A 23921-nucleotide genomic window follows, 5' to 3' on the forward strand; every position below is an offset into this window, starting at 1 on the left:
CTGTCTTTCTCCTCCCAACCTGTATCCATCTTGCCTCTTTAGAGTTTAAACTCTTCAGAACAGGGACTGTTCCTTCCTGTGTGGATACGTCCAGTGCAAGGGGGCCCCAATCTCATTGGGGGCCCTCTGTTACCATGAAAAGCAAAATACATCCATAGCAGCCTCTTTTTTTCTGCACTTTGAAGAACCATAGTGACCGGTACGAAAAAGTCACTAGTTGCCACTAGTTTCCACACAGCTACTCAGCGTCTTAGGTAACCAGCTTTTCCCTTTACCTAGATCTGTGCTGACGCTCTCGGGTAATGATTGGTATATCTCGTTTCATGCCTTCCACTCTGGGCATCAAATGTGCCTGATTTGACAACATCTTGGGTTGGTGTATGTTATGGGTGTATTATTAATTTGTAGTCAGTGCCCGCTGGGATGCTTGTACAGTATTTAGGTAGTACTGGACTAAATTGTCTACATGCCTCAGTCATTGACCACTGGAAATAATCCTCCTAAAGGCCCCTATATACTGTCAACCCCCAACTTCCATGTAAGCATTACCACAGTAGTACTAGTTCCCGCCTCCATCAGTAGATACTTTCATACTCTGGCTTATTAAATCATTGTGGCTTTAAGGGGGGTATGAGGTGCAGGCAGGCAGCACACTGGTGGCAGTTGCTAGAAGCATTCGAACTGCAACAGTCATCTCTGTTCATGACTGAGGAGAGCCCTCTGCAGCCCCTTTAAGAGCCTGCCAGCTGTTATGAAGTGGTGGCGGGACCACTACGACTTACCCAGTGTTTGTGCTCCCTGAATGCTGGGATTCTGGCTCACACCATGCAGTGTAAAAGGTAGGGGAGAGTTCCCTGAACCTTTCTGGTTCATCTGTGCCTCCACCACATCCCACACACAGGGAGAGCCACTGGCCCCAGCTGGCCTCTGCTGTGACCCATTTATATGGTGATTTAGCCATACCTCAGTGACCATGCCCCAGACCAAGAGCTGCCCTGCTGATGGACTGACATCATCAGCCTACCTTATTCCCCTTTGGTAGCTGCTGACACAAGGAGCAGGGCAGCGCTGGAGGACACATGGCCTGAACCAGCAGAGCAGGCCACTGATGGCTGGGAGATGCCTCTGTAACTTAGCTGAGGGGCCAAGTTGTTCCACATTGGGCTGGGCCCAGAATCTGTGATGTACAAAGTCAGCTTACAACTATCTTTGTACCCGCACCCCACCCCCAGTTCTCCTCCCTGAGAATTGCAGCTCTAAATTTGGGCAATAACTTCCCATCCATTAACTGCCTTTAGTTCCCCTCCCTCAAATAATGAGCTGATTATCAAAATCACCTTGTGACTTGTAAACTGTGTGGTATAAGTCAAAAAAAGAGTGCAAGGGTTTCAAAACAAAGTGCAAGACTTCCTGGTGGCAGCAAAATCAAGGCAGTTTCCCATATTTTGTTCTCTATTTTGCAACAGCATTTTTTCTAATGCTTTTACCCTATTAATAAAGAGCAACAGTTGATTTTTCCATAACAGTTCATATTTACTAGCCAGTTATGTCAGAAGCCAGTAATTGGGATTCTGAGTGAATATCCTTTTTCTCCATTAAGTCCTTCACACATGCAGTTCAGCAAAACAGTCAAACGGGGATTGAAAATTACACAAGTCCAAGCTGCAAGACTTGATTTATCCAGCCCTAAATCATTTACTCTCAAAACACTTGACTAAGGAACCTGTGAAGGCCTGACGTAGCTTTTAAGGTCTTATCAAACATTTGTTTCTATAACAGCTGAAAGCAGTGTGTCCTCATTTCCAAATATTTGACTTTAGCTCTAGTAAATTATCAAAATCTTTAAAGCGCATCATTCTAATTACCGTCTTGCCATTCTCCTTGCTTGCATTCTGACTTATTTCAGCAGCTTTAGAGTCACTACAGCTAGAAATCAGTGTCTGCCAGTTTGAAAATCCCCACCTTTTAAAACATTATCCATTTGTATTCTCTTAGTGTCTAGGAGCCCCAGCCACAGATCATTGGGATAGTTGTTGTGCAAACACAGGTGGTGCCTGCCCCCAAAACATCAGGGCTTGACTCTGCTGTCACTTCCCCCAGTTGGTGTAAATCAGGAGCAACCCCACTGAAGTCACTATGGTGGAAAAATCTGTTTAAAGGAGGTCAGAATCAGGCTTCAGTTCATAAATGGTCAACTGATACAATATTAGCTGTTAAAAATCATGTGGGAAAAACTCGTGCAAAGATGATTTGGCTGAAAGGTCAGAACCAACGCAGTCAGGGCCAATGAATCTCACAAACCACTGGAGTGAGACCAGTGATCAGAAATATTCTATTCTATACAAAAACCAAAGTAACTCAAAATAAGGTTTCTGTCATTTCCCAGCCGATTCTCTTTGCATTTATGCTTTTTATACACCGCCATCCAAAGCATGGATGTGTTTGCCAAAATTTACTGAATGCCTGTTCAGAGATTTACATCAGTGGAGTGTTTATCATAAGCAGGGCCGGCTCCAGCTTTTTTGCCACCCCAAGTAGCGAAGCAAAAAAAGAAAAAAAAAAGCCGTGATTGGCAGCTGCTCTACCGCGCCGCTTCATTCTTTGGCAGCAATTCGGTGGCAGATCCTTTACTCCAAGAGGGAGTGAGGGACCCGCCACCGAAGACCCGGACATGCCACCCCTTTCCATTGACCGCCCCAAGCAGTGGTGCCTGGAGCCGGCCCTGATCATAAGACAATAATTCCAAACTGTTGCAACTGTGCATTCAACCATTAGGCATTACACATAGCCCATTGTTCACTTATGTGATAATTTTACTTTCAGTTCTGTCTGGGTAATGAATAAAGACAGTTAAGACTGTAACCTATTTTCAGAAACCAGAGTTCTATCAACATGCACTTATTTATGCTAATGAAAATGATCTTTTTATAGCACTTGTCACTGAAATAGAATGATGTCCTGCCAACTGTGCATGTTTGCCAGTGGCTACAAATTAATCAGCTAAACTAGAGTGGTAATTGCAGTAAAGACAAGTCAAGGGGCAATAAGGCCAAGTTTAGCAGAAGGCGTTGTAAAGAAGAATATACCCTGTTTAGTCAGTGAAACAAAAGAACCGTTGGCTTTAAGTTGCTTACATAATTTTGTTGTTTATGTAATTCTTAGTAGCTGCTTCATCAAGGGTCTTTTGAAGATAAAACACACAGAAGATGGATGTGTGGGGGGAGTCAAACATAATCCAAAGAAAAAGAGCCCAAACTTTATTTTTTTAAAAAATCCTCATGCTTTTAAAGCCACTATCTTGATATGGAGGGAAGCTGTCTCACGATTTTTGAGCATTTGGGGTTTTCAGTGCTGTGAGTTTCCAGGTGGTGTCTGTCTTCCGTGGTACACATGGAAGTGCCTGAGATCTGGATGGACTGGGCCACCCTGAGTGTTTTGTCCCTATCTGCAACAGTTCCAGTCTCACATATTGTTCTAGCATCCATGCACTGACTTGGAAAATGAAAAATGAAACACTGAAACCAAGGGCAAAGGGTTGGTGAGGGCCTCACTGACGCTTCAGTCCCTCATTGTGCATGTGCAGAGAAGTTTGCACATGCTGCATAGCCAAAAAAGACACACATTTTGGTGATGGGCCCATTTTGACATGACAGGCTCTTTAGGTACAACTGTTGTGTAAGTGCCAGATTAAGGTATAAACTAACTAAGCTACATTTTAGGGCCTCGCAATATGAGGGGCGTCTAAAGAAGAAACAACTGACTCCATTTCAAATTTTATCAAAATTAGTTGATAAGAGATATGGGGAAAAGAAGATTCTCTCTAAATATAGACATTTTCGTTCAAATATGACAAAAATATACCCATCTGGTTACACAAATACTCTTACCCTACCCTTACCCTTCACTAATTGTTCAATATTGACAGGCAGGAGTCCAGGGCTGAGAAAAAAATGATAATGGCACTTGTAAAATTAGTATTTCTGCGAATAAGTCTATCACTCTCCTAAGGCGGTGTTCTGTTGGCCAGCTGCTACTGGTAAAATTCTGACTGTGCCATCATAATTTATTTAAATAAATCTCACTGCCGACAAAATCGGGGGAAAATGTGAGGTCGGAGATGGCAGTGTCATGAAGCAATTCTGCCAAGTTCATACTCGTATGTTAGTGTGTTCTTTCTTCTTTTGATCTGTACATACGTATAATTGTGTATTTTAGTGCGCACGCCACTTTCTGCATCATGCGCTATCCATGCTTCATGGGATTGAGTTGGCAGGTGATCCTTATGGACTTGGGTCGAGTGGGTCTTATGGACTTGGGTCAAGTGGATCTTGAGGAGGATAAATTTGCATTGGTTTCCCTCCGTCAGTTTCGGGAACTTTCACAGTAAATATCAGAGAATGCTGACGAAAGGAAAAATCGAGGGTTTTGAGAGAAGTGAAGGACGATATGTATATATATCAAAATATTCTGCATACTTGGTAAGCAAGTTATTTCAAACTATGTGCATATATGATTTATAGGCTAGTGAAGCCTATAATATTCATTATATTTGCTTGAATTAGGCTAGTTTTTCTCACTTTCTCAATGCCTGTCTAGAGATTACCACCCTTTTTTCTAGTAAATTCTTTCTCTCTTTCACACATATAGCTTGTTGTCACTCTGTGTGTCCGAGGTGTTTACTCAAGATTAATTAGTGGTCCTGGGGGAGACAGAGGATAGAGAAGTGAATGCAAAGAGAGATGTCTGCCTAGAAAAAGACGGATTTTTCTGCTCGCCGGGTTTGGAGTACGCAAGATAGTATTTTATTATAGGTAGTATGCTATGTAAAAATTCTTATACAGACTTATAAATCACATATCATGTGCATAATACATTGTATTTTTATAGTATAGCAAAAGAAAAATCCCAGCAATTCATTGTTCCATAGCGAAAATTAAATCAGAATAAACATTTGTAAATACATTTTTATATATAGTCTGGATAAACTTTGTATTTCCCTAACAAAATTAATCAAACATTTTTTTCATTTATTCATATGAAAAGAAGGATAATTTTCCTTATTCGTGATGTAAAAAAAAATTATATATCCTCTCTTGTTTTCCTGTGAGAACATAGACAAAATAGCACTAACTTCCACAGAAATATCCTGGTAAAATAACACAGGTTTTGGCATATATACATAAAATAATATATATATAATATATTAAAATATATATATTTCATCATAAGTATATAATAAAATAAAAATATTGTTTGTTGTACAGATATATAAATCTCAATATTTATAATATAAAGTTACATTTTTTACTTGTTTCAATAAAAAAAAATTTCTGCTACTAATTTTAGTACCAATATTAGGTAATTCCACATAGCCTTCTATAAAAACAAAACAAATCAATTTATTGGAAAAATACAACGCACATATAATTTCCTGATGGTTGTCTTATTGCCTGGGTGTAATTCATATTAATATAACTAAATAGTTGAGCTTTAAGCTCGTGGGTTATCCACATCCTATATCCTCTATTGCCTCTTGTATCCTCTGTTGCCATATTATCTAAGAGTCTCATTGCATCTTCAGACAAGGAATTCCACAATTTAGATGCCCCAACAGAGAAGAAAAATTTCCTGAAAACTGTTCTAGTAAATTGTAGTATTTACTGTATTTTTTATTTTATATTTTATATTGTTTACTTCTACTTTACTTACATATGCAATTAGTTCAAAGAATTAGTCTAAAACTTATTTCTGTCATGATGTCATGGTTACAAGGGGGCTGCTGAAAATGAAGATTATTATTCTATTTTTACAATGTTGCCTTTGTAGATATGCAAATATAAAGCTTTCGTGTTTCTATATTCAATTTCCTTTCGTGAAAATAATACATTCATTTTTTATGGTATGGTGCCTCTTTCACTTGTCATAGTTTAGGGCTTCAGAATGTCATAATCCAGCTCTGTGTAGTACAAATAAAATCAATTAAAAGCTAGAGCTGGTTGAAAAGTTTCTGATGGAACAGCTTTCCATCTGAAAATGCCGTTTCATTGAAATCTAAAGGATTTTCAGGAATATGTCAATTTAGACAATTTTCAATTTTATTGAAATGGAGCATTTCATTTCAGCTGTCTCATTTCATTTTGACTTTCTATTTCTTTCTTTAGATGCTTCACAATTTTTGTTCCAGGGTAAATTTTGAAATTTCAACTTTTTGTCATAGTTAGGAACTAAAGGAAATTTCAAAACAACAGAATTTCCCTTGGTATGGAAAATTCTATTAAAAACAAAACATCTTGTGAAATGAGGTGCTAACCATTTTGCTCAGGGAACCACAGAAAGAGCTTACATGGTGAGAACTCCTTCTACCATACACTGAATAAGCATTGTATTTAAAATTGCATTTGAAAATATCTTAAAGTCATAAAATGATAAAGACCTGTTCCACCAGACTGCAGTGTTGGTATCTAATTAAGCACATAATCTATCCCAAATGAGAAGACAAAAGGATTTCGTATTTGTGTTCGTCTTTACATCCTGTCATTGCACAGTTGTGCAGTGTTGTTGTGCGCTGTTAAAGGCAGTGTCTACATGCCATCCCAGAAAAGACTGCATTTCACTTATCTTGCAAGTATCTATTTACATAGGTTGACAGTTTTGACCTGGGTTGAATAGCAACAAGGCAAGAAAAAGGTTACTAGTTTGAAACAGTATTTAAAATTATGCTCAACACAACTTAATATTGATAAATTACTTCTCACCAGGGATCATCTAAAGTCTTATTGCAGGTACCTCTTTGTACATACTCAACTGCTTTTTTTCTGTAGCCATTGTTCTTTCTCTTGCCAGAGAAGTTCATTTGCATGAACAGCATGATTTGTAATTCTTAAACTCAAGTGCCTTTGTTGTATGTTCTGAGGAGTTAGAATGGTCGCTGTTGTACGGTCATGTGCTTAGCAATTCTGAGACTGTTTGCGGTCATTTGTAGTGAAGAAGGTGAACTTTGGCAGAATTGGGCCCTATTTGAGTAATACAATGTCCTGTAATTATTAAAACAACCTGTGCACGCATACAAACGCAGACACACACACACACACATTGCATTTGTGAGCTTGGCCCTGTGGAATTTTCAATAAAATGTGAGTAATTATGGTATAAGGGGTATAAAGAGCTTAGCCAAGGCACATGCTCTGATTAAGTTCCTTCAGTCGTCATTAACATCAGTCCCTAAAGGACAACAGTGCTAATAATGCGATACAGGCTGAAAACAGTGGCATTTAATAAGAAAACTCAGTGGAGTGATTTAAAAGCACTAAGCATCTCTTGCAGCCTACCACTGAGGGCCAAGAGAATATGAATGTTTGGAATTAGTTAATCCTTCCCATATTACATGTGGGCTAATTTGGATGCTCATTATTTACTTGGTATGAATTCAGCATAACAAATCAATTTATGGTGATACATGAGAGTGGAAAGTAATTCAAAATCAAAATTAAGGGGCAAGGTGAAAACTGGCTCTTTGTTTCAAACAGGAATTTAATAGGGAGAGCCTCTCCAATGGCTTTCTAGCTGCAAATGGCTGTGTATATACAGGAAAGCTTAACACAGAGGGCTCGGCAACAATTATAAGCTGATGTAGTATAGAGAAATGATCTTCTCCCATTTTCTTCAGCCCATAGTACAAGAATAGTGCAACTGTAGATTGAACGAAAAGGCAGCAGCTTCATATTTGACTGTATTGGGGCCACTTCACACAGCACTGGCATTTTCAAGGATCACCCCATGCTGGGGGATCTGCCTGATGTGAAGAGCCAGCATTGCAGGATAGACACAACCCCGACATCCTTAAGATCAGTGTAGAAGGCCTGGCCAAGAGAAATGGGGTATGGGATTCCCTGCACCTCAGCACACCCATGCTGCTGCAACAGCCCCTTAGGAGCCATTAGCAGTGAGTGTAATTTGGAGCAGCCTTCAGGGCTAGGGACCAGGCTGGCCCAGGACCAGCCAGCTCAGGACTGAGGGAGTGCAAAACTGGCTTAGAGCCACCTTGGCACATGCACATATTCCTTTGTGTTCACCTCTCAAAGAAGAGGGAGCACTGTGCGCTCCAGGGCCACAACCAATGATCTAAGCCGGGGTAGGCAACCTAGGGCATGTGTGCCAAAGGCGGCACGCGAGCCGATTTTCAGTGGCACTCACACTGCCTGGGTCCTAATTTTAAATGAAGCTTCTTTAACATTTTGAAAACCTTATTTACTTTACATACAACAATAGTTTAATTATATATTATAGACTTATAGTAAGAGACCTTCTAAAACGTTAAAATGTATTACTGGCACGTGAAACCTTAAATTAGAGTGAATAAATGAAGACTCGGCACACCACTTCTGAAAGGTTGCTGACCCCTGATCTAAACCAACATCTAATCCCCCCTTTTAGCACAATGTATCATTAACCAGTGGAATTCTCTGGCACAAGATATTAATGTGGCACAAAGCTTATTGATTTATTGAAAGGCTCAGACAATGATATGCATGAAGAATATTCTCCGTGGTTACGCTTGCTAGGATAATGTTACAAGGGCTGTCAGTTTCATGCTTCAGGAGATGAGCCAGCAATTCACCTTTACTTTGTGGTATACTGTTTTGAAATTAGTACTAGGGGAGGTTTAGATGTCCTCGGAAGCATCCAGCATTGTCAGCTGCCAGAGGCAGGATATCAATCTATATAATGTTCTCAGGTGCCAACTAGCAGGTACACATTTGGAGTAACTATTGATTTAATGGAGTTATTCTGGATTCACACTGGTGGAACTGAATCAGATTATGGCCTATGTCCTTCTGCAGTATGACAGCTTGTTTGGGTCTTATAAAGGAATTGTCTTGGTTCAGAGCTAGCTGCACCTCTGTTCCCTTTGAGATCTCTCTCTCTCTCTTTCTCTCTCTCTGAATGAATCCCTTCAGAAATCAGGCCTCTGCCTTTTACCTCTCTACATCTGCATGTTTTCCCCCACTCTCAGACCAGGGATCTGGGTTGTAGTACCCTGAGAGCCAACCATTCTTACCTTACAGATCTGACTGGGTTTGGTTACCTGTGGTTCTTGTTCCCCTCCAGGAGTTTGTAACCAGTGGGTTTCGGTCACCAGAGCCACCTTCTTAAAATGAATGTATGCTTTATTGAGGAACAAAGTATTTCAAAGAAAAAGAATGAAAACAACAAGAGGCCAGCAAATGTTTAACTTCTCCAGTATCCTACTCATGTAGGCATTTTAGGGTGAACAGATGTCCCGATTTTATAGAGACAGTCCTGATATTTGAGGCTTTTTCTTACATAGGCTCCTATGACCTCCCACCTCCATCTCAATTTTTCACACTTGCTATCTGGTCACCCTAGTAGGCATCCAAGGTAGACCCATTTCTTCAGGCACACTAGCAGGTTCTGCAATCTCAGCCTCAGTTTCCCTTTAGCTCATCTCTCTCTCCCCATCTGTCTGAATGGCCATCTCAATCTCCTGCAAAACTTGTCTCCCTCTTGCTTCAGGGAGAGTTCTTTCTAGATCAGGCAAAGTTCTTTGTTCTCTGACTCCACAAATATGAGTCTCATCACTTGCCAAACTCATTGGACAAGCCCACCTAGGCTCCTGAGCATTTGGTAGATGGATTGCTGACTATCTGGATCCACCCTCCCTTCTGCTTCCTGGCATCCATTTTCTTATAATTCTATATTGCACAAACTCAACACATGCATTCAGACAAATGTTTAGAGCATATGAGGTGCATGGGTTGCTACAGCCAACTCCAAATCTGTCTCAGGAATACAATCTAAAGCTGAGAGGTTAACTAAAAATAGGCTACTACCAATGTTGTTGGCAGAGCGGGGGTTTGGTCATTCAATAAACAGTAGATGCTTGCATCAGGAATGAAGGGCAGAGCTCACTCTGCAGTCACAGCTCAATGGGTACCAAAGATTTACCAGAAGGGTAGGCTAGAGAGCTAGTAAATAATTTTCCGTAGAAGGATTAAGAGAGGATAGGCAAGGCAGAGACGGAAGATATGGAGCATCTGATAGCTTATCACTAAATAGCCAGAGGGGTGTGAGCAAATGTCCCAATATTAAGCCACCACTTTGTTGTTTGACCCCCATAGTCTAATCCCTACTCCCGTCCCCCTCCCACACACAGCCACACACCTAACAGACTTTGTAAATAGTGTGACTTGTACATACTGGCTTGTTTTTAATATTTTTCAGGAGCTTTTCAGATTGTTCTGCCACCCCCCCTACCCTGGCTGTTGCTCAGTTCTCTCCCTGTCCCATTCAGAGGCATCGCTCCTCTTGGACATTTTCAAAGCTGCTACTGCTGCTGCTTATGAAAATGCATCTCCTGCTCCAAAGTAAGCGGATGGGCTAATAGCATAGGTGGGAAGGAGACATATGCTTTCCTCACCTCTAGCGGTGCTGATAATCCTTCTAACATGATTGATAGGTTTCATTCACAGGGTCCTGCTGGAGCCCAGATGGAAAGCAGCATTATTTTCCTAATTGCCTCATTTCACCCCCCACCCACCCAACAGAGACAGTGAGTGAAATCTACTAATCAAGTTAAACAGCCTGCCTGCAATGCCAAAGCTGTGACTGGCAATCTTGTAGCACAGCTTCAACTCCGCGATGAAAAGAAACAAGTACTGAGGGCTACTGTTTGGATTGGTGGGAATCTGTCTATTTGGCCACTGCATTATGCCAACCAGCTCTACCCAGTTAGCTACTCATTTTCCATCTCCCTTTCCTGTTTTTCATTTTCTCTCTCCTCCTCCTTAATACAAACCATCTGCTCCTGTGTGTGGGTTCAGGTCTGATAAGATTTTAAGCTGAAAGTTACAAGGCAGCTGGATAACAAGTTCAACCTGCTTTATTGTCAGGTGTATGATACTTGACTCTGTCTTTGTATCCACAATGCCCTATGTCCAGGACCCTGTTGTCCATTTGTGCTTGTTAAGTTATTGGATGCGGAAACAGCTTGATGCAGTATCCAGTGGAGACTTGCGGAAGCCATCAAAGATTGTCACCCACTTTGCGCAAAGTGTAACACAGTGGAGACTCAGGCCCAGGCATCAGATCCATTAAGAAGGCACATTTTTCACATCAGTCACTCTCCAGAGTAGAACTGCATTTGAAGAAGTGCTCACAGCCAAACAAGGCAACCACATCTTTTCCCTAACCGGACCCTACTACTACTTGTTCACTTTATTGCCCATTGTCTAAATTTTAGATTAAAAGTGCTGTAGGACGAGGAGCAAGACTCATTTTTGTCTACAAAGTGACTAGCACGCTTTGGGCATAATATAAAAAATGATGCTATGATTAGAGCTGGAATTTTGCTGGATTTTTTCAAAAATGTGTACTATTTTAATAAGTGGAATTTTTGACATAATTCAAAAAACTTTGTTGACATTTTTTGGATTGCCAAGAAATTTCAACCACCTCTTTAGCTAGCTGAAAAACCACAGAAATTTTGATCACATTTTTTGTGAGGAAGGGAGATGGTGGAGGAAGAGTTGTCAACTCTAATTTTTAATGAAAAATATCAACTCGAAAATCCAGGAAACTTCCCACCACCTCTAGCTACAATCTTTTTCTTGTCATCTGCAAATGGAAGGCCACATTGGCAGTTTGACTCCTGTGGCTACTTTTACACAATGGATATGGATCTCTGTCACGTGACCCTGGTACTAACCTTTTGTAACGCTGACCCGCATCAGGTAACTGCAGCCATTTAAAAAAAAATCTCTGTGCGGTGTCACACGTTTAGTACAGCTTGTCATTATCTGTGTGTTTGCATCCAACTATTATGGAGCGAGTAATTAAGGAAGTCATCTGCAAACACTTGGAAGGTGGTAAGGTGATAGGGAATAGTCAGCATGGATTTGTAAAGAACAAATCATGTCAAACCAATCTGATACCTTTCTTTGATAGGATAACGAGTTTTGTGGATAAGGCAGAAGCGGTGGATGTGGTATACCTAGACTTTAGTAAGGCATTTGATACGGTCTCACATGATATTCTTATCAATAAACTAGGCAAATACAATTTAGATGGGGCTACTATAAGGTGGGTGCATAACTGGCTAGATAACCGTACTCAAAGAGTAGTTATTAATGGTTTCCAATCCTACTGGAAAGGTATAACAAAGTGGGGTTCCGCAGGGGTCTGTTTTGGGACCGGCTCTGTTCAATATCTTCATCAATGACTTGGATATTGGCATAGAAAGTACGCTTATTGCAGATGATACCAAACTGGGAGGGATTGCAACTGCTTTGGAGGACAGGGTCATAATTCAAAATGATCTGGACAAAGTGGAGAAATAGTCTGAGGTAAACAGGATGAAGTTTAATAAAGACAAATGCAAAGTGCTCCACTTAGGAAGGAACAATCAGTTTCACACATACAGAATGGGAAGAGACTGTCTAGGAAGGAGTACAGCAGAAAGGGATCTAGGGGTTATAGTGGACCACAAGCTAAATATGAGTCAACAGTGTGATGCTGTTGCAAAAAAAGCAAACATGATTCTGGGATGCATTAACAGGTGTGTTGTGAGCAAGACACGAGAAGTCATTCTTCCGCTCTACTCTGCGCTGGTTAGGCCTCAACTGGAGTATTGTGTCCAGTTCTGGGCACCGTATTTCAAGAAAGATGTGGAGAAATTGGAGAGGGTCCAGAGAAGAGCAACAAGAATGATTAAAGGTCTAGAGAACATGACCTACGAAGGAAGGCTGAAAGAATTGGGTTTGTTTAGTTTGGAAAAGAGAAGACAGAGAGGGGACATGATAGCAGTTTTCAGGTATCTAAAAGGGTGTCATAAGGAGGAGGGAGAAAACTTGTTCATCTTGGCCTCTAAGGATAGAACAAGAAGCAATGGGCTTAAACTGTAGCAAGAGAGGTTTAGGTTGGACATTAGGGAAAAGTTCCTAACTGTCAAGGTGGTTAAACACTGGAATAAATTGCCTAGGGAGGTTGTGGAATCTCCATCTCTGGAGATATTTAAGAGTAGGTTAGATAAATGTCTATCAGGGATGGTCTAGACAGTATTTGGTCCTCCCATGAGGGCAGGGGACTGGACTCAATGACCTCTTGAGGTCCCTTCCAATCCTAGAATCTATGAATTATCATCTATGGGAATCTATAGTCTTCACATTTAACAAGCATCTCTGAGTGAGTGAGTGAGTGAGTGAGTGTGGGGCTTGAGGAATGGCCATTCAAGGAGCGGTAGAAACAGAGAAGGCACTTGGATTAAATTTTAAAATGCAGTGAATTTGCAAGAGAATATCAATTCTCTAAGCCTCACTTTCTATTGAACTTCCAGTCTGTGTTTCTATTCTGTTGCCTCCTGTTTATGTCGATTCCCTAAATATATACATATTTGATCCAGGATTCTACTATATTTCTAGTGAAACCATATTCCTGCCCTTTCTCCTTCCAACCCCCACAATTATTTTACCATGAATAAGGATTCATTTCTGCCAGATTCAGCAAGGTACATCAATACCTGTCTAACTTTAAGCAAGTGAACAGTCACGTGTTTAAAATTAGTCAGGTGCTGAAGTACCTTAAACTGGAATTTGCAGTCTGTGATGCAGTGAAAACAATTAGAACTTTCATTGTACTTCACTATGAGCCAGATCAGTCCGTCCCTAAGGCAGACCTCCCACCGACTGCATCATGAGTTTTGCTTGTGTAACCCTTTGGTCAGAGTTTGTTGTGTGTCCTGTGCCTGATCAACAGAGGATGTGAGAGTGTCACAGCTGTAAGTTCTGGACCCGGCTCTTTAGCTTGAACTGGAGGTCCCCAGTTTAGTCCATCCCTGGTGTTGGCCCAGGAGCAGTCATTGCACCTAAATAAAGACCACTGGTTGATATCAGCAGAGTTTATTATGCCCAACAGCTACGTTCTGCTGTACATATCAGTTGCAAGAAGAGACTCTTTTGGCTGGCTGTCAATTAATATTCAAAAGAAACAGATGCAACTGAGCTGTTGTAGGTTAACACCAAAAGTGTTTTTATTAATATTTCTGGCTAACAGTTTATTTACATTTATTTACTGATGGATAATTATGTGCTATGTTAGCAATCAAAATGAGTCTTTAAAAAATTATATTTTAAAGTAAAAGGTGTTGAAAATTGTTGACATTTACAGGAAGGGGAATTCATAACATCTCAGCATGGACTTTAGATTTTTTTTTTTTAAAAGTGGTGCTGAATATTTATTTATAAAAAACAAAACAAAAAAGATTCATGTTCAGAAAACACATGTGCTTCTGATCAGATTTTGTTAGGAAAGGACTATTAGGAAAATAACAAGTAATGACTGAGGGCACAAAAAATATTCTGATGGCTAAGTACCACACATTGAATGTTATTGCCAGAAGAAAAACTTCATTTATTTAATGCTACTCAGCTACAAATCGTATTTGCTGACTGAACCTTCCATTGTTAACTCAGCTAGTCTCACCACTTCCAGCCATCTGTGAAATGGGAATAATGCTACTCTTAAGGTGCTTTGAAATCTATGGATGAAATTTTATCTGAGATCTAAGTATTATAATTATTGAATGCCAGTGTATGACTTTAATTTTATCCTGCATCTCTCTAATAGTGCTTCCTAGGCACTATGATAATAATAAGTACTTCTACTAGTAGTAATAATCATACTGTATGATTACACCATAACGTTTAGGACATTACATGAGGCAGAATCCCTTGTGTGACCCTTAAGAATATTGACAGAACTATTCTGGGCTCACTTTTGTGAACTGTGCAATGGATAAGCAACCTGGATTTTTCATTATATATAGCAGTGATACAGTGGTTAAAACAGATGCAATGTATTCTAGGTAAACTGGTAGGTAATCAAGGTGCCCATTCTGCAAATATTTATGCAGGTGAGTAGCCCCACTCAACTTGATTAAATCCCTCACATGTGTAAGTGCTGTAAGCAGGCCCATAATTACTGCAGAACAAAACAAATTCCCATCTGCCTGCAATCCACTGATTTTTGCTGCTCAGATACATTCATATTTCAGATGATCGCAGGAACTTATTACATTTCTAGTTTTCCATAACAAAACTGCTACCCACAGACACTAATCAGATTTTTAAAACCATCAGTTCCTTCCTCTCCCTCCTCCCTTAAGGAAATGGCACAGTCAAATCATGAGAGTAGGGGACTATGGGTCACGAGACTCTTTGTGACTCTACTGCTAACTTTCTGTGTCACTTAGGGTAGAAAATCACAAACTGTCTGTGCCTCATTGTCCCCATCTGTGTAGCAAGGGTTATAATATTTACTTCCATGGGCATTGTGATGTTAGATTAGATTAAATTCATGAGGGCTACATTTTGAGTAATGACAACTGATTTGGGGTTTCTCTGTTTTTTCAGACCCCAACTTTTAAAGGGGCCTGACTTTCAGAAAGCAGGTGCTCAGCACTTTCCCAAGTGAAACAAAATAAAGGGGCCCTTCATGATGCCTCAAGTTGAGGATCCAAAATGGCTATCATTTCAGAGAATAGAAGCCCTTCTGGCTCTAAAGCATCCTGTGATCCTCCTGTGAAATGTGTCGTGCACTCTCTGCACTGATGTGGCTTATGTAAGTGCAAACCATGTGCAATGTTGGCTGCTGCCAGATTTAATGGGTATTTCTGAAATTTCAAGATGTTACCGCCATGCTGTGTGTGTGTGTGCGTGTGCAGCTCCCTTACCTGAACTGAGGAGGAGATATGAGCAGCTGAATATGTTCCTTAGCATTCAATTCAATTAATTATTTGAAGAGAAAATGCCTGGGTTAGTCCATTTGCACATTGTGAAATACAAATATCAACAGCATCAGATGGGAGGGAAACATGAACTCAGTGTCCATTTTATTTAGGTTGGAAGCTCTCATGGGCAGGGAACAACAGAATGGAGTCCCTCGCTCAGACAGAGCCTCAGGGCACTACTGTAAATAGAAACAATTAATAATATTGATATGCCCATTGACTTCAGTAGGACCAGTATTTGGCTATTCATGCATGGAGCTTTCTCCAGCTAGTCTTGGCAGATATCACAAGGTCTGAGGGAGCTATAGGTACCATCACATATTACAGGAACAAGTTTAGTTTTGGTTTGGACATTCAACTTTAATTCCAGCTGATGCCTGGTGTATGAATAATTCATTGTTTGGAACTGACCTTCGCAGAGAATTTAGTAAGTGTGAACACTGCCGCAGTGAACATATGCCTGGACTTTTTTTTTTTTTAAAAAGAGCTAGAAAATGAGGTTACTCCCAAAAAAAAGTGGGTAAAATAATTAAAATGTAAATTGAAATAAATTATTCACACTAGCAAATTTAAATAAATGACTTGAACACCTAAACTTAATTAAGCCGTGTTGTTAGAATACTTTCAGTATTGTATAGCAGATGTACAAAACCAGGAACTGGCAAAAAAAAAGTCTTCTTTGTGCATAAATGTTTTATAGGTAACAGAGTGTATACCCTAAGGGCTTTGAATATTACATTAAATTATACATTTCTAATAAAGAAAATATAAATGAATATGGAACAAATGCCAACTTTCTGCTTAAAGCCCCAAATACTTCTTTTAGGAAAGAGCCTACCATTGCATAGCAGTTGCAATATTATCTTGTTTCATGGCTTAAACACTGTTGTCAACTAACTAGCTGTGTGTGTATGAAAGGGAATAACTGCCATTGGCAACTGTTATGGAAAGTATTCTAAAAAAAGACATTTTGCTGTCTCTTCAAACTCTTTAAAATTTTCATAGAAATAACATATTCAGCAGAGGGGACTTATTAATTTGTAGTAAATCTTTTTTTTTAATGGCTCATTTGCCAGCATAAATGCAAATGTATCATCAAACCAAGATGTTAGGAAGGAATTATTCCTAACTTTCTGATGGGCACAGCAAGTAGCAGAATTTAGATGGTGAAATTTGAGGAACACTTTATATATTTGTTTGTTTATCCTTTATGCTGTGGAGCTTTATCAGCTACAATATAACACAGATGGAGCTACTTATGTATATAAAAGTTAGATGCTTAGAGTGAAAGGAGCTCTCTGTTGATGGAAAGGGAGAAGAATGGCTATAGAGAGCCTCATTTATGTATGTTACCCACAGTTCCACTGGTCACACTTGGAAATTACCCTAACTGTACCAGATTTAGCCTTTGGTAGGGAGATGAAGTTTGAACTGTGAGAAGGAAAGGGCTCTCTCCTTGTAATGAGAAGCTCATCTCCAAGTAGCAATGTCTCTTCTAGATGCTCTTGGCTTTCCTTTGCCAAGGATCCTTGGAGAGATGGTGCAGTGAGGCCTTCTTGGCAGGAGATAGCTTAGAACAGACTTCTCAGTGGGATGCATGTGGGGCAGTAACAGAGCTGAGGTGAGTTCAGAGTTCTCCTGAGCTGAATCATAAAGTTGGATCAGGTAGTGACAGCTCAAGGTGGGATTTGGTGAGCAGCTTCAGCAGGGCCTGAGCCAGTTCTGCACAGAGCACAGCCCTTACGCACCCGGAGTGGTGTTAATCACTGATCTGAACTCCGAGTGGGGTTTGTGGTGGGTGGAGTGACATGGCCCAGGAACTCTTGCCTGTTGGGCCTTCACAGAGACTCACATGGAGGGGGCTGAATGAATTCCTGCAGAATTAGAATACTCAAATCTTTATTTGAATGTTGTATTGCTGAGTTTTCCCAGAGTCTATGTCCCCATGTCCCTTCATAAAGATTTCCTTGTTTTACATATAGGCTCAGAGTCCTTTTGAGCAGAGCAGTTCTGCCTGCCCAGGGCAACCACAGGAGGATTTATTTATTTTTCCCAGAATGCCGGATGAATACTCAAGACACTGGTGTTAGTCTACAAGAGGCACCCATTGCATGTAATTCATTTCTCATTATAGTCAAGAAAAAAAGTACCCATGCAGACAGTGCAAATGAGAGAGCATGGAATACAGCCATGCAAGCCTAGGAAAAGGTATTCATTTAAACCCATAACGTCAAGGGTGAAAGAAAGGGAACCTGGCGAGGGACACAGCTCCCCCCTCCTTTGCTAAGAGCACAGCAAGGGCTCCCTCCCTTTTCCCAGGACTGGAGGAGCAGTTCTGCTATGCACCACCTCCTATTCCAGTGTTTCTCAAACTGGGGTCGCCACTTGTGTAGGGAAAGCCCCTGGCGGGCCGGGCCAGTATGTTTACCTGCCCCATCCACAGGTCTGGCCGATCGCAGCTCCCACTGGCCACGGTTCACTGCTCCAGGCCAATGGGAGCTGCTGGAAGCGGCGCGGGCCGAGGGACGTACTGGCCGCTGCTTCCAGCAGCTCCCATTGGCCTGGAGCAGCGAACCACAGCCAGTGGGAGCCGCAATCGGACCTGCGGATGGGGCAGGTAAACAAACTGGCCCGGCCCGCCAGGGGCTTTCCCTACACAAGCGGTAACCCCAGTTTGAGAAACACCGTCCTACTCCTTGACTGGCCCAGTGAGAGCTCCTCTCCTGTTTCAGTCTTTAACCACTGGAGAGCATGTATACTGCACTCCCTAAAACCAAACCACCCATGTTGCTACATCAAAACAGGATGTAGAGACAAGATATTTATACAATGCCAGTTGTCACGCAGCCTAGGCCCAGTCCTGCCCCATTGAAGTCACAGGGGCCTGATCCTGTGTTCACTGGATTTAGTGGAAAGGTTCCCATTAACTTCAGTGAGCTTTGGAACAGACCCTATGTTTTTTTAATTTACTCACCTGTGCAGGAGCGGGATTCCCTTTTAAGAAGTGTAATGTCAAGGGGTCGTGTGATTGTGGAGCTGTCTCTATTAGACAGCAGGAATGATCAGCCCTCTTCCAAAGGTAGCTTGTTCCAGTATTTCTAGCTCTGTTTCGCAGATACAGTAGGCCTGGACTGTTAGGATCCCTGGGCTGTGGCAACTGTTGTAATAATGGAATGAAAACTCCATTGTACGGAATGAGATCCCTCTCTTGGAAATCCAGGCTGAGTTGTTTTTCTCAGACACGTGCTACTGGGTGTGTGGAAGCCCTCACGTGACTGGCAAGGACAGGGTTAACCTTCTCCCTTGGCAGAGAGCATATCACAGCTGTCTGCCTCATTGCAGGAACTGCCAGCGAACCCAGCCAAAGGGAGAAGTATGCCCGGGCACAGCTGGAGTGAATTACTTTATCCCATAGGGAACTATGAAACTAATCTGGTGAGGCTGGCAGGTTTTCCTAGTCTAGCTTAGCAGACAGACTCTTCCTATGGGAAAGGGAGCAGAGGGAGGGACCTTTACTGGAAAGGGGGACTGCAATGGCAGCAGTGAATGAAACTGGATTTTTGAGTGACTTTTTATAGCCCTTTTGACTAGAGAGAACTGTTTTTCTTATTTTGGGGAGCAGTCTTAGCTTAGTTGCTTAGTTACAAGAGATCATGACAAACAGCCCTGGGCTCACTTCCAGTTTAAGTATGATGTTTCTAAAAGATCATGTTTCAGGGTTTCAGCCAGCCACCTGCAGGGATCAGGAAGAGAATGTATATTCTGGAAGGGGTTTTTTTATCTCCTTCCTTGGAAGCATCAGGGATTGCCACAGCTGGAGATGGAACACTAGCCAGGGTGGGCCAGGGCTCTGAGGTGACACTGAGCATTCTGTGTGGCTAGCTGGTTCTTGCTCATATGCTCAGGGTCTAAGTAATCATAATATGTGGGGTCAGGAAGAAATTTTTCACCAGATCACATTGGCAGTGGCCTCGGGGGAGGTTTTCCTTCCTCTGCAGCATGTGGATGAGAGTCACTGGCCAGAATTATCTGGATATATCTGTTACCGTGGGGGCATCAGGCACTGATGCACCTTAGTCCCTCCTGTTCTGTGCCTATAACATATAATAGTTTAGTCACCTGTAGGCTAATATTTTGGTCTAATTTTGGTTGTTGGGGTTAGTGTGCAAGTGGTGGGTGGTGTTGATGGTCTGTGATAGACAGGAGGTCAGACTAGATGATCTGAGGGCCACTTCTGCACTGAAACTCCACGACTGACTCTGTGACTTCATTATATTTGTTGGGTAAGCAATGGTGGATTCTCCGTCACTGGAAACCTTTTAATCAAGGCTAGGTGTTTTTCTAAGTGCATGTCTACACTACAAAGGTAAGTTGATCTATGTTGGTCGACTTACAACCACTGCGCTCATGTCCACACTACACACCGTCTGTCAGTGGTTCACGTCCTCATCGGGAGCACTTCCACAAATTTAAGAGGCACAATGGGACGGGGGCTGGGAGCCCAGGCTCTTCGCTAGACCCACAGCTCCCCGCCAGAAGCCCAGCTGCCCCCTCCCACTCTCGGCTCCACCTTCAGCTCCCTGCTAGAAACCTGGCTGCCCACTCCCACTCTCGGCTCCCTACTCCCCACTCCCCACTGCCAGGAGCCCATGGGCTCTTGGCCCGACTCCCTGCAGGTGGGAGCCCAGCTGCCTCCCCACCCCTCGGGCTTTGGCTCCCACTCTCCACCACACCCAGGCTCCCAGCTGCAAGCTCCACAGCCTAAGCCTGGCCGGCTCCCAACGGGGAGCCAAGAGCCTCCGGGCAGCTGCCGGGCTGCACCCACCTGGCTCATCACAGGGAGCCCGGTGGCTGCCCCGAGGCTCCTGGCTCCCCACCGGGAACCTGGCTGCCAGTGACAAGAAGCCAAGAGCCTGGGGGGCAGCCGGGCTCCTGGTGACAGGGAGTGAGAAGCCTCCATGCAGCTCCCAGTGGCAGGGAGCCTCCGGGCAGCAGCCCAGCTGGTGCAACTTGGCTCAGAGCGGGGAGCCCGGGCAGCAACTGGGCTGGGAGCCGGGGATCCTGGGGCAGCCGGGCTGTAGCTGGAGTCTCACGGCTTTCTTTTCAATTTCAAGGCTCCAGCATGAAGCCATGAAATTCACAAAAATAATAGCCAACTGCCGTCGTGGGTAACTCTGTCTCCACAAACACTGGCGCCCTAACTACACCGACATAAGCCCTTTGTATCTCCTGGAGGTGGAGTGATGTAGGTGTGGTAGAGCACTTCCATCAGCAGGAGCAAGGCTGTAATGTGAACGCTGACATCACTAGGTCGACATAAGCTCTAGGTCTTGTGTTGACCTAACTCCGTACCGTGTATCTTTTAGGCTTGGTCCACTCACGGATTCTATCATTATAAGGGACATCCTTAGTTTTTCCTTTTAGCTGTGCCAGCTCCTTGGCTTTTATTTAAAACCTGCTTGTGAAAATCTTTGTTCTTTTCTCCCCCCTGCACCTTCCCAAACTTACTGCAACAGAGAACTGGGTCCAATTGTGCTTTTGGTTTCCAAGCCCAGATGGGGCTGCTGTCTCCCCACGTGGCCATAATCCTCTGCTGAACTACATCATCTATTTTATTACAGAAGTAAACCAACCCATTTTCTTCCTATCCAATTACATTCTATTAAATGGCTTCTGCCTTTGCTAAGAAGATTAATTAAACTAAGAAAAATAGTCTCTATAGCTGAACTGAATGTGTGGCAGCGTAGAGGCACATGAAATGTTTTGGATTTCACAGGTATCCGGCATCACTACAAAACAGATAAATGTATGAATGGTGATCATTATTATTTTAACCTAAATGGAATTGTTCAACACCTTTGTAGTTCAAAGGATACTAGGAACAGAAGTGATTGGTTTGATTGCTCATGCAGAAGTTTCTCCAGCTGGCTCCTAGGGATTGATATTTGCTATACTGGGACATACAAACCTCAGCCGGTCATGCACAAACAACCTTCCTTCCCCAAAGAACTTCACGGTGTCAAATATGTGACTCTTTAAGTAGCACACAGATGCTGAGCATACAAACTATAGGGACAAAGCAAGTGACCTTTAATGATTCTTTAAGTCTCTCCTTGTTTTTCTATTGATAACATATATATTGATCATAGAGCTGTCTGGCGCAGAATTCCTCTGGAGAAATGCACCAGCAGAAAAGACCAACAAAAGCTTTAAGCAATGTCACTTCACTCCCTGGTCTCTGGCCATAAGAATTCAACCTCCAAGACTGCCCTTTTCACTTACTGACTTGAGAGGAGTCTCTTCCTGGCTCTGATCATGTTAGCGTTTCAGCAGCTTCTGCGCTAACTTTTAGCTTTCAGCCGAACTCCTGCTTATAGACTGCTAATGAAAACCCCGGGCAGAAACAGATGTGTGATTTGTAAGGCGCTAGGACAGTCCAGTCTGCGTCTCATTTTCTGAGAGTATACAGGATTGGAACATGTTCCAGCTCTCCTGAAAACTTCATTAGCAATTAACCTGCTAATTAAGTCATACTAGAGCAATTTAACAAAAATGTAACCAATGTCATTTCTTACACTTGTAGTTATTTCCCTGCCAACAACTTTTGTCTTCTCACGCTATCCTGTGAAGAGCACTGCCCAATGGAGGTTCTAATGACAAGGGCTGGAAATAGTGCAGGACTGATTTTTTGTTTTAATGTCTTTAATTTTCCCCCGGGTGGTCTGTCCATCTGTATACAATTCAGATGCCATGCTACTTATTTGTTATTGTAGTGTAGATTAATTGTGTGGTATATCTTTAAATAGTTTGTGAACTCTCTAGTGACTTTCACTGTGTTCTGTGTTTTAGAAACCAGCCAGACGAGTAGTATGGAAGTAGTTAGGTCATGTATGTTTAGTAAGTATGCTTATTTGGACCCCATTGTGCCAGAATGGTTCTACATGTTATGTTATTGAGTAAAGACTGAAAGAGAAAACAGTTATTCGGTGGGTTGTTTTTTTTTTTAAATCAAACTTGTAAATCCCATTCCTTAATGTCATCTGGAGAACCATCTGAAAGCCTAGATAGAGCATGATGGTATCGGGAGATATAGGTTCTAGTTCTGGTTCCATCACTGATACTCTGATCTTGAACAAGTCACTTGTATTAATTGGGTGTGGCATTGATTAATGTTTGCAAAGCACTGTAATATTCTGCAATAAAAGGCACTAGACGAATATTATTTATATTGTGCCAACAGCGTACACCAGAAGCTTTGTAGAGAGAGAGAGATGAAGAAAAGGTCTCTGCCCCAAACAGTGCACAGGATAAACACTTTGCTAAAGAAATACAAAATATCATAGATTAGGATTACTTAGTAGTATCCTGTGCAGTGATCATTATAGATAGCAAAGAGAACAGTGCATTTTAAACAAAACATGGAGCATGTGTGTAAAAATACAAATCTATAACAGTGCACTTTTCTTCAGTAAATAGAATTGGTCAAAAACTCAGATTCCCTCAGATTCAGATGGATGAGAGAAGTGTTTGTGTGTATGTGTGTGCAGCATACATTTTATATATACCAATTATAAATACTTACATCATGTTTTATGTGTAAGGTACATAATATACAGTATAGTACACAATGTTCATTATATGGATGTACAGGTTTTCTCTTCCACTAATATTCTGCCTTCCATTGTCCGATGTATTACAATAATACATCATTGGAGTGATGACAGTCTGATGGTGTATTGCTATCATTTATTACTGGAATATCATCACTGGCGTATTATTGCAATGTATCACCATAGCAGTAGCCAGCAGGAACATAACTGCAAGAGATGGGCATGTTATATCTTCTGTTCATTTCTAAATGCTAATATTAAAATTAGTATAGCTCAAAAATCAGCATACATCCTGTTTCCCTCTGATTCACACACACACAGCATGGACACACTAAACTATTTCACCCAATATTTTAACAAGACCCTGTTTTTCCAGTTGTGAATTGGCCTTCAGTGCTGAAATTTTGGATTGCAAGTCTTAGCTGGAATGTTACTACATTCATAATTATGAAATTATAGGAACCAAAAGAAAATAATTGTTTTATTTTTGTCTCTTCTTTTATTCATAT

General features: G+C 41.7%; 1 long non-coding RNA gene across 1 annotated transcript in view; it reads left to right on the top strand.

Annotated features, from left to right (window-relative positions):
* Window positions 1-716: 716 nt before the first annotated feature.
* The window catches only part of LOC123343708, a 31873-nt gene continuing 8668 nt past the window's right edge, over window positions 717-23921 (top strand). The window contains exon 1 of the long non-coding RNA XR_006572327.1: window positions 717-839. This is a non-coding gene — a long non-coding RNA (uncharacterized LOC123343708). The remainder of the gene's footprint in view (window positions 840-23921) is intronic.

The sequence above is a fragment of the Mauremys mutica genome, chromosome 11, assembly GCF_020497125.1.
Source record: "Mauremys mutica isolate MM-2020 ecotype Southern chromosome 11, ASM2049712v1, whole genome shotgun sequence".
In the NCBI taxonomy this organism is placed as follows: domain Eukaryota; kingdom Metazoa; phylum Chordata; order Testudines; family Geoemydidae; genus Mauremys; species Mauremys mutica.